Here is a 12,253-nt window from a genome sequence, read left to right as displayed (position 1 = left end):
AAAATAGAGAGCTGATGGTTTGTAGTTTGTTTATATTTTTTAGTACTATAAATGTATTAGGATACATCTTATATTAAATGTAAGATGTTTTATAAGTCGCCATGTTTTGCGCTGTTTTGACTTTATAAGTGTTCAAAAATGAGTTTATAATTCAAGGAAAATACACCACACTAGGTACGAATGGTGACATATAAACTATTATATAACATGTAGTGTTACTTGGGTACCGGGATCGTTTTTTAATAATCCGAATCTTGTACCGACTTTTCGAACCCTATAAGCAGAATACCCTCTTCGAGTGAGTGTAATCAGTTTCGTACCTTTTAATTCCGCCCTATGTTGCTTATCCTTTGACAGATACGCGTATTTCGACTACCACTTGTAATCTTCCTCAGTGTCAGTTATTCACTAACTGTGACAGTGGATAACTGACACTGAGGAAGATTACAAGTGGTAGTCGAAATACGCGTATCTGTCAAAGGATAAGCAACATAGGACGGAATTAAAAGGTACGAAACTGATTACACTCAGTCGAAGGAAAAATCCGAAGTTTTTGCTTTTATGGTAATATAGGCTTTCTGGTCCAATCGGTGAGGCATGTTCCCGAATCCAATAACTCTTTCCGAGGTATTTGTTGTTCTGACGCCCCATCGTTTAATAATATCGGTAGAGACTCGTAGCTCTGCTGCGGTGCTGTTCAGATGGGGGGGTCTGTGAGTGCGGCAATTTAGAGCATGCACTTATTTGATGCATTTCATTTTTTTTTGTATGATGTGCAAGGATAATGATTCTTCTTATTTCTTGCACAAAATTCCCACTGGGACAGAGCCTGTTTCTCAGCTCAGTTGTAAAACATACAGCAATAAATTCCTTTGGAACAAATCATGGAGGGTCCTTGAGATATGATACCTTTGGGGAATCTAATCAACAAGTTAGATATTTTAGAAGAAGTTGGGGATTCATAAGGAACATTGGGGATTTTTAGGAGATATTGGGGAGGGTAAAGGGAACTTAGGAATCATGGGGGTCCTTGAAAATTAAACCTTTGGAAAATCTAATCAACAAGTTGGACATTTTAGGAGAAGTTGGGGATTCTTAAGGGACATTGGGGATTTTTAGGAGATATTGGGGAGGGTAAAGGGAACATAGGAATCATGGGGGTCCTTGAGAAATGATACTTTTGGGGAATGTTATCATAAAGTTGGACATTTTAGGAGAAGTTTGGGATTCTTAAGGAACATTGGGGATTTTTAGGAGATATTGGGGAGGTTAAAGGAAACTTATTAATCATGGGGGTTTTTCGGAAATGATACCTTTGGGGAATCTAATCAACAAATTGGGCATTTTAGGAGAAGTTGGGGATTCTTAAGGAACATTGGGGATTTTTAGGAGATATTGGGGATTTTTCAGGAACATTTGGAATTTTTAGAAGATGTTGGGGCGGATAAAGGGAACTTAGGAATCATGGGGGTCCTTGAGAAAATTATACCTTTGGGGAATCTTATCTACAAGTTGGACATTTTAGGAGAAGTTGGGAATTCATTAGGAACATTGGGCATTTTTAGGAGATATTGGGGATTTTTAGGAGATATTGGGGATTTTAAAGGATCATTGGGGATTTTTAGAAGACATTGGGGATTTTTAGAAGACATTGGGGATTTTTAAGGAACGTTGGGGATTTTCAGGAGATATTGGGGATTTTTAAGAAACATTATGGATTTTAAAGGAACGATGGGGATTTTTAGGAGATATTGGAGTGGGTAAAGGTAACTAAGGAATCATGGGGGTCCTAGGGATATGATACCTTTGGGGAATCTAATCAACTAGTTGGATATTTTAGGAGAAGTTGGGGATTCATAAGGAACATTGGGGATTTTTAGGAGATATTGGGGAGGGTAATGGGAACTTAGGAATCATGAAGGTGCTTGGGATATGATACCTTTGGGGAATCTAATCAACAAGTTGGCCATTTAAGGAGAAGTTGGGGATTCTTAAGGGACATTGGGGATTTTTAGGAGATATTGGAGAGTGTAAAGGGAACATAGGAGTCATGGGGGTCCTTGAGAAATTATACCTTTGGGGAATCCAATCAACAAGTTGGATATTTTGGGAGAAGTTGGGGATTCTTAAGGAACATTGGGGATTTTTAGGAGATATTGGGGAGGGTAAAGGGAACTTAGGAATCATGGGGGACCTTGGGAAATGATACCTTTGGGGAATCTAATCAACAAGTTGGCCATTTAAGGAGAAGTTGGGGATTGTTAAGGGACATTGGGGATTTTTAGAAGATATTGGGGATCAATCAACAATCCAATCAACAAGTTGGACATTTTTGGAGGTATTGGGGATTTTTAAGGAACATTGGGGATTTTTAGGAGATATTGGGGAGGGTAAAGGGAACTAAGGAATCATGGGAGTCCTTGGGAAATGATACCTTTGGGAAATTCAATCAACAAGTTGGACATTTTAGGAGATATTGGGGATTTTAAGGAACTTTGGGGATTTTTTGGTGATATTGGGGCGGGAAAAGGGAACTTAGGAATCATGGTGGTCCTTGGGATATGATACCTTTGGGGAATCTAATCAACAAGTTGGATATTTTAGGAGGTATTGGGGATTCTTAAGAAACATTGGGGATTTTTAGTAGATATTGGGGAATTTTAAGGAACATTGGGGATTTTAAAGGAACATTGGGGATTTTTAGGAGATATTGGGGCGAAAAAAGGAAACTTAGGAAACATGGGGGTCCTTGGGAAATGATACCTTTGGGGAATCTAATCGACAAGTCGGACATTTTAGGAGAAGTTGGGGATTCTTAAGGAACATTGGGGATTTTTAGAAGATATTGAGGAGGGTAAAGGGAACTTAGGAATCATGGGGGTCCTTGGGAAATGATACCTTTGGAGAATCCAATCAACAAGTTGGACATTTTAGGAGATATTGGGGATTTTTAGGAGATATTGGGGATTTTTATGGAACATTGGGGATTTTTAGGAGATATTGGGGCGGGTAAAGGGAACTTAGGAATCATGGGGGTCTTTGGGATATGATACCTTTGGGGAATCTTATCCACAAGTTGGCCATTTTAGGAGATATTGGGGATTTTTAAGGAACATTGGTGATTTTTAGGAGATATTGGGGAGGGTAAAGGGAACTTAGGAATCATAGGGGTCCTTGGAATATGATACCTTTGGGGAATCTAATCAACAAGTTTGATATTTTAGGATAAGTTGGGGATTCTTAAGGAACATTGGGGATTTTTAGGAGATATTGGGGAGGGTAAAAGGAACTCAGGAATCATGGGGGTCATTGGGAAATGATACCTTTGGGGAATCTAATCGACAAGTCGGACATTGTTGGAGAAGTTGGGGATTCTTAAGGGGCATTGGGGATTTTTAGGCGATATTGGGGAGGGTAAGGGGAACTTAGGAAACTTGGGGGTCCTTGGGATATGGTACCTTTGGGGAATCTTATCATTAAGTTGGACATTCTTGGTTATTTTAGTGATTTTTAAGGAACATTGGGGATTTTTAGAAGATATTGGAGAGGGTAAAGGGAACTTAGGAATCATGGGGGTCCTTGGGATATGATACCTTTGGGGAATCTAATCGGAGGGTAATCGGAACTTATGAATCATGAGTGTCCTTGGGAAATGATACCTTCGGGATTCGTTAGATTTTGTTGGACATTTTAGGAGAAGTTGGGGATTCTTCAGGAACATTGGAAATTTTGAGGAAACATTGGGGATTTTTTAAGGAATATTGAGGCTTTTTAGAAGATATAGGGGTTTTTTAAGGAACTTTGGGGCTTTTGAGGAGATATTGGGAGGGTAAGGGGAACTTGAGAATTATGGAGGTCTGCATGGGAAATAATACCTTTGGGGAACATAAGCAACAAGTTGGTCATTTTAGCAGAAATAGCGGATTTTATTAGAAACATCGATAATTTTTAGGAGATATTGGAGAGGTTACAGGAAACATAGGAATCATGAAGGTCTTCTTGAGGAAAAATGCCTTTGGGAAATCTATCGAATAAGTTGGACGTTTTAGGAGAAGTTGGGGATTTTTAAGGAACATTGAGAATTTTTAGGAGGTATTGGAAATTTTTAAAGGAAGGTTGTGGAATTTTAGGAAATATTGGTTAGGGTATAGGGAACTTAGGAATAATTTGCGTCCTTGGGAAATGATACCCTTGAGGAATCTATACAACAAGTTGGACATTTTAGAAGAAGTTGGGGATTCTTAAGGAGATATTAGGAATTTTTAAAGGAATGTTTGGGATCATTTCCCAAGGACCCCTATGATTCCTAAGTTCCCTTTACCCTCCCCAATATCTCCTAAAAATCCCCAATGTCCCTTTAGATTCCCCAACTTCTTCTAAAATATCCAACTTTATGATTAAATTCCCCAAAGGTATCGTTTCCCAAGGACCCCCATGATTCCTAAGTTCCTTTTACCCTCCCCAATATCGCCTAAAAATCCCCAATGTCCCTTAAGAATCCCCAACTTCTCCTAAAATATCCAACTTTATGATTAGATTCCCCAAAGGTATCGTTTCCCAAGGACCCCCATAATTCCTAAGTTCCCTTTACCCGCCCCAATATCTCCTAAAAATCCCCAATGTTCCTGAAGAATCCCCAATATCTCCTAAAAATCCCCAATGTTTCTTAAGAATCCCAAACTTCTCCTAAAATGTCCAACTTTATGATTAGATTCCCAAAGGTATCGTTTCCCAAGGACCCTCATGATTCCTAAGTTCCCTTTTCCCGCCCCAATATCTCCCAAAAATCCCCATCGTTCCTTAAAAATCCATAATGTTTCTTAAAAATCCCCAATATCTCCTGAAAATCACCAACGTTCCTTAAAAATCCCCAATGTCTTTTAAAAATCCCCAATGTTCCTTTAAAATCCCCAATATTTCCTAAAAATCCCCAATATCTCCTAAAAATCCCCAATATCTCCTAAAAATGCCCAATGTTCCTAATGAATTCCCAACTTCTCCTAAAATGTCCAACTTGTAGATAAGATTCCCCAAAGGTATAATTTTCTGAAGGACCCCCATGATTCCTAAGTTCCCTTTATCCGCCCCAACATCTTCTAAAAATCCCCAATGTTCCTTAAAAATCCCCAATATCTCCTAAAAATCCCCAATGTCCCTTAAGAATCCCCAACTTCTCCTAAAATGTTCATTTTGGTGATTAGATTCTTCAAAGGTATCATTTCCTAAAGACACCCATGATTCCTAAGTTTCCTTTACCCTCCCCAATATATCCTAAAAATCCCCAATGTCCCTTAAGAATTCCCAACTTCTCCTAAAATGTCCAACTTGTTGATTAGATTTTCCAAAGGTATAATTTTCAAGGACCCCCATGATTCCTAAGTTCCCTTTACCCTCCCCAATATCTCCTAAAAATCCCCAATGTCCCTTAAGAATCCCCAACTTCTTCTAAAATGTCCAACTTGTTGATTAGATTCCCCAAAAGTATCATTTCCCAAGGACCCCCATGATTCCTAAGTTCCCTTTAACCTCACCAATATCGCCTTAAAATCCCCAATGTCCCTTTAGAATCCCCAACTTCTCCTAAAATGTCCAACTTTATGATAAAATTCCCCAAAGGTATCATTTCTCAAGGACCCCCATGATTCCTATGTTCCCTTTACCCTCCCCAATATCTCCTAAATATCCCCAATGTCCCTTAAGAATCCCCAACTTCTCCTTAAATGGCCAACTTGTTGATTAGATTCCTCAAAGGTATCATATCCCAAGCACCCCCATGATTCCTAAGTTCCGATTACCCTCCCCAATATCTCCTAAAAATCCCCAATGTTCCTTATGAATCCCCAACTTCTCTTAAAATATCCAACCTGTTGATTAGATTCCCCAAAGGTATCGTTTCCCAAGGACCCCCATGATTCCTAAGTTCCCTCTTCCCGCCCCAATATCTCCTAAAAATCCCCAATGTTCCTTAAGAATCCCCAACTTCTCCTGAATTATCCAACTTGTTGATTAGATTCCCCAAAGGTGTCACTCAATGACCCCCATGATTCCTAAGTTCCCTTTACCCTCCCCAATATATCCTAAAAATCCCCAATGTTCCTTAAGAATCCCCAACTTCTCCTAAAATGTCCAACTTGTTGATTAGATTCCCCAAAAGTATCATTTCCCAAGGACCCCCATGATTCCTAAGTTCCCATTACCCTCCCCAATATCTCCTAAAAATCCCCAATGTTCCTTATGAATCCCCAACTTCTCCGAAAATATCCAACTTGTTGATTAGATTCCCCAAAGGTATCGTTTCCCAAGGACCCTCATGATTCCTAAGTTCCCTTTTCCCGCCCCAATATCTCTTAAAAGTTCCCAATGTTCCTTAAGAATCCCCAACTTCTCCTGAAATACCCAACTTGTTGATTAGATTCCCCAAAGGTATCACTCAATGATCCCCATGATTCCTTAGTTCCCTTCACCCGCTCCAATATCTCCTAAAAATCCCCATCGTTCCTTAAAAATCCATAATGTTTCTTAAAAATCCCCAATATCTCCTTAAAATCCCCAATATCTCCTAAAAATGCCCAATGTTCCTAATGAATTCCCAACTTCTCCAAAAATGTCCAACTTGTAGATAAGATTCCCCAAAGGTATAATTTTCTCAAGGACCCCCATGATTCCTAAGTTCCCTTTATCCGCCCCAACATCTTCTAAAAATCCCCAATGTATCTTAAAAATCCCCAATATCTCCTAAAAATCCCCAATGTTCCTTAAGAATCCCCAACTTCTCCTAAAATGCCCAACTTGTTGATTAGATTCCCCAAAGGTATCATTTCCGAAAACCCCCATGATAAATAAGTTCCCTTTACCCTCCCCAATATCTCCTAAAAATCCCCAATGTCCCTTAAGAATCCCCAACTTCTCCTTAAATGGCCAACTTGTTGATTAGATTCCCTTAAGGTGAAACATCAAGAAATCCCATTGCAATTTTTCATACAAACTTTAGAGGCACAAATCTGACGAACAAAGCATCGAGCTAAACCGCACTTGTTTTTCCTGGCTTTGCTCACTTGCAAAAAGAGGCAGCTTTTACAAATCGAGAGCATTTGTTTACGAATTTTCAAGATTGGTGCTCTTGAAAACGTGAGTAGGGGACCAAGTCGGCCATTGTGGCAGCCATGTTTGTATTCTCTGAAGTTTCTCCTTAAGGTATCATATCCCAAGCACCCCCATGATTCCTAAGTTCCCATTACCTTCCCCAATATCTCCTAAAAATCCCCAATGTTCCTTATGAATCCCCAACTTCTCCTAAAATATCTAGCTTGTTGATTAGATTCCCCAAAGGTATCATATCCCAAGGACCCTCCATGATTTGTTCCAAAGGAATTTATTGCTGTATGTTTTACAACTGAGCTGAGAAACAGGCTCTGTCGCAGTGGGAATGTTGTGCAAGAAATAAGAAGAATCATTATCCTTGCACATCATATGTGCATGCTCTAAATTGCCGCACGCACAGACCCCCCCATCTGAACAGCACCGCAGCAGAGCTACTCTCTAAAATAAAAGCTCTCATTTTTGAGTAGCGCCCATGCCGCACAGGGACTGTGTTGGAAACACACATTTTTTAAATTGCTCGTACGCTCACATTTTTGCAAAATATCAATATTTTTCGGTATTTGAAGGTGGTTTATAAACTCAGTGAGGTTGCCATGTCGAAATTATTGCAAAATACATGCTCATGTGAGCGTACGAGCAATTTTAAAAAAATGTGTGTTTCCAACACAGTCATGTGCGGCATGGATGTTTACTAAAAATGTGCAGGCCGAACACATTTTTGAGCGTAGCCGTTTTTGCATGTACGAGTGCGAAGGATTTAAATGGTTGCTCTTGTAAATACACTTTCGTCGGTGCTTTCCTTTCGCTCCGTCGAAAAACAAGTTAACTGCACGTCGCACTTAGTATGCGCAAATCCAAACTCCGCTTCGAATGATTCCACAGGCGGAGATGTGACGCGACAAAGAGCGAGCTCGTTTTCTGTATACAATGACATCACCAGCAGCCAAGCCAGCAGCAGTAGTCGTCCTCATGCCGTCGAGCAACACCACACGAACGCACGACGGATAGGGTGATGACCATTGTTTTGGCATGAAGTTAATGCAATTTGGAACGTTATTTTCAAAAACATTTTTTGGCTTAACTACAAGAGATAGAGTTTTGGTGTCAAAGAAACATTTTTAGGGAACAAGTTCGTGCATGTTTTGTAGAAGAACTTTTTTAACAAAAGCTTTATTTTTATATTTAAATCATCAAAAATGTCCAAAAAAGAGTCGATTTTTCCGACCAATTTTGCACTATTTTTCAATTTAAGGCCTTTTAAACTATTTTTACAAAGTTTACGTCCAAGAGACTAAGAAAGTAGAAGTTATTAGCTTTCAATTCGTGCGCTGACAAAGTTTGTACGATTGATAGTTTAGTAGATACAGGACTTCAAAGATAACCAAAAATTAAAAGCTTAAAATGTGATTTACTCACTTAGCAGTGATTTCCGACCCTATGTTCCATGGGAACTTTTTCATCTCTCATCAAGACCTATCAGCCCTGAAAATATCCAAAACGCGGAACCAAACACCCTGTATTCTTACAAATTCGGTGCTTTAGTCCATTCTATGACCTCCTCGCTGTAGCTACTCATCTTCACTTCTGATTGAACAACTTTACTTTTTGCTATATAGAGACCAATTGTTACACTAGGAGTGCTAAAGTTTAAATATAATTAATCTTTCAAGGTAAAAAAATCAGATGCGTTTTCATACGCAACACTCCTCCCCGTAACACTTCTACTTGCAGAAGTTTTACATCTTATTTGAAATTTTGAATTTGTATATAAACATGATTACTACAGCAATAGGAAACAATCAAACCAATGATTTTTCAAAGTAAGAATTGTCAGGGGAAACAACGCAATTTTTTAGATTGAGATCCGGAAATTCCAAAAGTCAATTATTATCTTTATTAAAATGATTTTCAGCACAGTTATTGACTGGTTCGTCTCAGTTTTAGAAAGTAAAAATTCGACGGGGAATTTTGTCCCATTGTTTCCTATTGAAAATGGATCAGATTGGTCCAGCCGTTTCAGAGTTATAGCCATTTAGGTGTTCCGGGGGGAAGGGGTCAGACATGAAAATGCAACAAACTAATACGACCCATCGATCAACGGTATGTTCGATAATCTGGTTAACAGTAAGCGGGAAAATAGTATCAGGCTATATCTGAACCGGTAGTGTTCCGGAACCGGTTCCGGGTGTCCCGCCGGAAATGGTCAAATTTAAAAGCGAACCAAACACATAGAAATCTCAGCTTTTTCTATAGCCTGAGGAAAATAGTCTCAAACCATATCTGAACCGGTAGTGTTCCGGAGCTGGTTCCGGGTGTCCCGGATGAAGTGTCCAAATATGAAAGTTAAACAAACCTTTGTATGCGACATATCAAATCATGGCTTTTTTAAATACCTGATAAACGGTAAGCAGTTTGGTAAGCAGGAAAATAGTATCAGACCATATCTGAACCAGTTGTGTTCCGAAACCGGTTCCGGATATCTCGCCGGAAGTGGCCAAATATAAAAGTGAACAAAACTCATACATGCCAACCCCCTGAAGAAAGCGTTAGTTCTTGAAGTCACCACCTTTAATGTGGCGCCACAGGTTTGTTTGCGAAATTTCAGTCTGCTGATCAATCTGCTACGTGCGGAAGTGAACTTTGTCGTAAGAAGATAAATTCGTGATCGAGAAACGATCATTTTCATGTATTGTTCAATGCGTATAGTGTTCCTTATTAAAATGACAAGGCGCACACGTATCAAAATACAATTAGCTCACTCAAAACAGCTTTGCTGTACGAAGATAAATTCGTGATCGAGAAACGATCATTTCCACACGTATTGTTCATTTCATTTAGTGTTTCTTGCTAAATTTACAAGGTGCACAAGTATAAAAATACATTTAGCCCATTTAAAACAACGCTGAAGTCCATAAAATGTAAATGTCGTGCCTTATCCAGCGGAATAAATGACTGCGTTTTCAGCTGAATGCAATCGCCCATTCAAATCAGCTCCACGTCCAGCACCAAATTTTTGGCTTCACTCCAGTTGTATGTGGATGACAGCCGTTTCAGGAGGTTGATGCATGCGACACATCAAATCGTGGACTGTTCGATAACATTATGTACGGTTGGCAAGAAAATAGGCTCAGACTACACTAAAAACTACAGGTAATGTTCCGGAATCGGTTCCTGGTTTCCCGTTGAAAGAGTCCAAATATATAAGTGATCCAAACCCGTGCATGCAACTCATTAAATTGCGGCTCTTTAGATAATCTGATTACGGCCAGCAATAAATAGTTTAAGATCATATTTGGGATAACTGTAATGTTCCGGAACCGGTTCCGGGTGTCTCGCCGAAAGTGGTCGAATCTAAACGCGAGACAATATTCACGACACATAAAATGGCTTTTTCAATAACCTTATGAACTGTTAACGGTTAACAATCTCAGATAATATTTGGGAAAACTAATACATAGTGCCCCGGAATCAATTCCGGGTGTCCCACCGGAAGTGGTCAAATGCAGAAAAAAAATCAAACCCATGTATGCGACACATCAAATCTCGGCTTTTTCGATAAACTGATGAACGGATTAAAAAAAAAAGCCTCAGATCACATTGGAGACTACCGATAGTGTTGCACAACCGGTTCCGGGTGTCCCGCAGAAATTGTTCAAATGTTAAAATGACCCAAACCTATGCTTGCGGTACATCAAATCGTTTTTTTTTTCAGTAACCTGACCAGTTGTGGCCACAAGTTTTTTGATATCCTGATGAATGGTTAGCAAGAAAATAGACTCAGACTATATTAGAGACAGCCGGTGGTGTTGCACAAGCTGTGTTGAGTGCTTCGCCGGAATTATGAAAGGCTGATATTTTCAGCTCTGCCCATATGTTAAACATACATAAGTGCCTTCAATAAGTTTCCCAATTCGATTATGACTTTGAAAGAATTCTTGCTTATACAGTTTACAGTACACTGTCACCTTTAGGTGGATTAATCTAAGTTTTTTTTTTCAGTTGCATCCCCTCTGGAAGAAATACATATTAAATTACTAAGAAAAATAAAAAAATCGGTTCCAACGAATAGATGGGAAAACGCATTGGCCAAATTTGCATACTCATATTCGAATCAAGATGCATGGGAACTCGAGCGATTTGGATACAAAAATTCAAGCATTGCTGTCAAACTACGTGTTCTAAAGGTATGTAACATTCATGAAATGATTCATAAGATTTACAAGACTCATAAAACATTTTTTTTATTCTAGGCTCTGTTGGAGGCACAGTTTGACCGCAACGTTAAATTCAAAAGTCACATCAACGGTATTGAGGCAGAGCAGCTACGTTCTGAGCCAATTGGCAGAGACAAATTTGGTAACACGTATTGGTGTATCTTGGACCGTCAGTGCAATGTCCAAATATTTTGCGAAAATCTTGACGATGAAGCTTGGAAGGTAGTGGCAAGGTAATTTGGTATTTCATTCTCTTTGGTTTCTCCGTCGGGTGTAAGATCACTTTTCTTAGGTTAATACAAGCATAAAGCTGTTAGTACAAGGGGCCAAATATTTGTCCAAAAAGAAACCAATGCTCAAATATATTGTTTGACTAGATCGAATTTTCATTAGTTGAACTGTTGTGGCTTTCTCAGTCTAAGAGCATTGAAACGACTAGTTTAGCATAGCCCGACGCTTCGGTCTCGTGTATTGGACCTTTTTCAAGGGATAAGCAGTCAACCGTCTCTCGTTATTCGGTTTTTGAATGCAGTTTGAGAGTTTGAGCTTCTTGTAATGCCATTTAACATAAAACACATAAATTTTTCTTGATCTTTTTGGGACAACTTGCACTGCACACTACAGACAACAGCGAGCGACATACATCTAGATAGATGTATGTCGCGTAAAAAAAACCTGACTGTACTACAAATCAAGTACTTCACCGATCTGTCCTATATAGGGAATAAATCGTAGTTTACGTATGATTTAATAAAGACGGGTTTGATTCAACATTTCTTATGCATACAGAAATATAATGTTTTATTCAAATAATCTCTCCATTCCCCCTCCCCCCCTCGTTGAAATTGACCCCTCCTACATCGTCACGGAGGATGAACCTTTAATCTCGGTCCATTATTGGTGGCTTAAAATGGCAATACAACATACATAAGTTATTT

General features: G+C 39.2%; 1 non-coding gene across 1 annotated transcript; it reads left to right on the top strand.

The window, feature by feature from the left end:
* Positions 1 to 434: 434 nt before the first annotated feature.
* Positions 435 to 11,698, top strand: LOC109405564 (uncharacterized). Its single transcript, XR_009995911.1, has 2 exons — positions 435 to 11,285; positions 11,352 to 11,698. It is a non-coding gene; the product is annotated as an uncharacterized LOC109405564 (transcript).
* The last annotated feature ends 555 nt before the right edge of the window (positions 11,699 to 12,253 follow it).

Source organism: Aedes albopictus, unplaced genomic scaffold, assembly GCF_035046485.1.
Source record: "Aedes albopictus strain Foshan unplaced genomic scaffold, AalbF5 HiC_scaffold_661, whole genome shotgun sequence".
Classification (NCBI taxonomy): domain Eukaryota; kingdom Metazoa; phylum Arthropoda; class Insecta; order Diptera; family Culicidae; genus Aedes; species Aedes albopictus.
The sequence above is the reverse complement of the archived record's forward strand: the minus strand, read 5'-3'. Positions and strand labels throughout refer to the sequence as shown.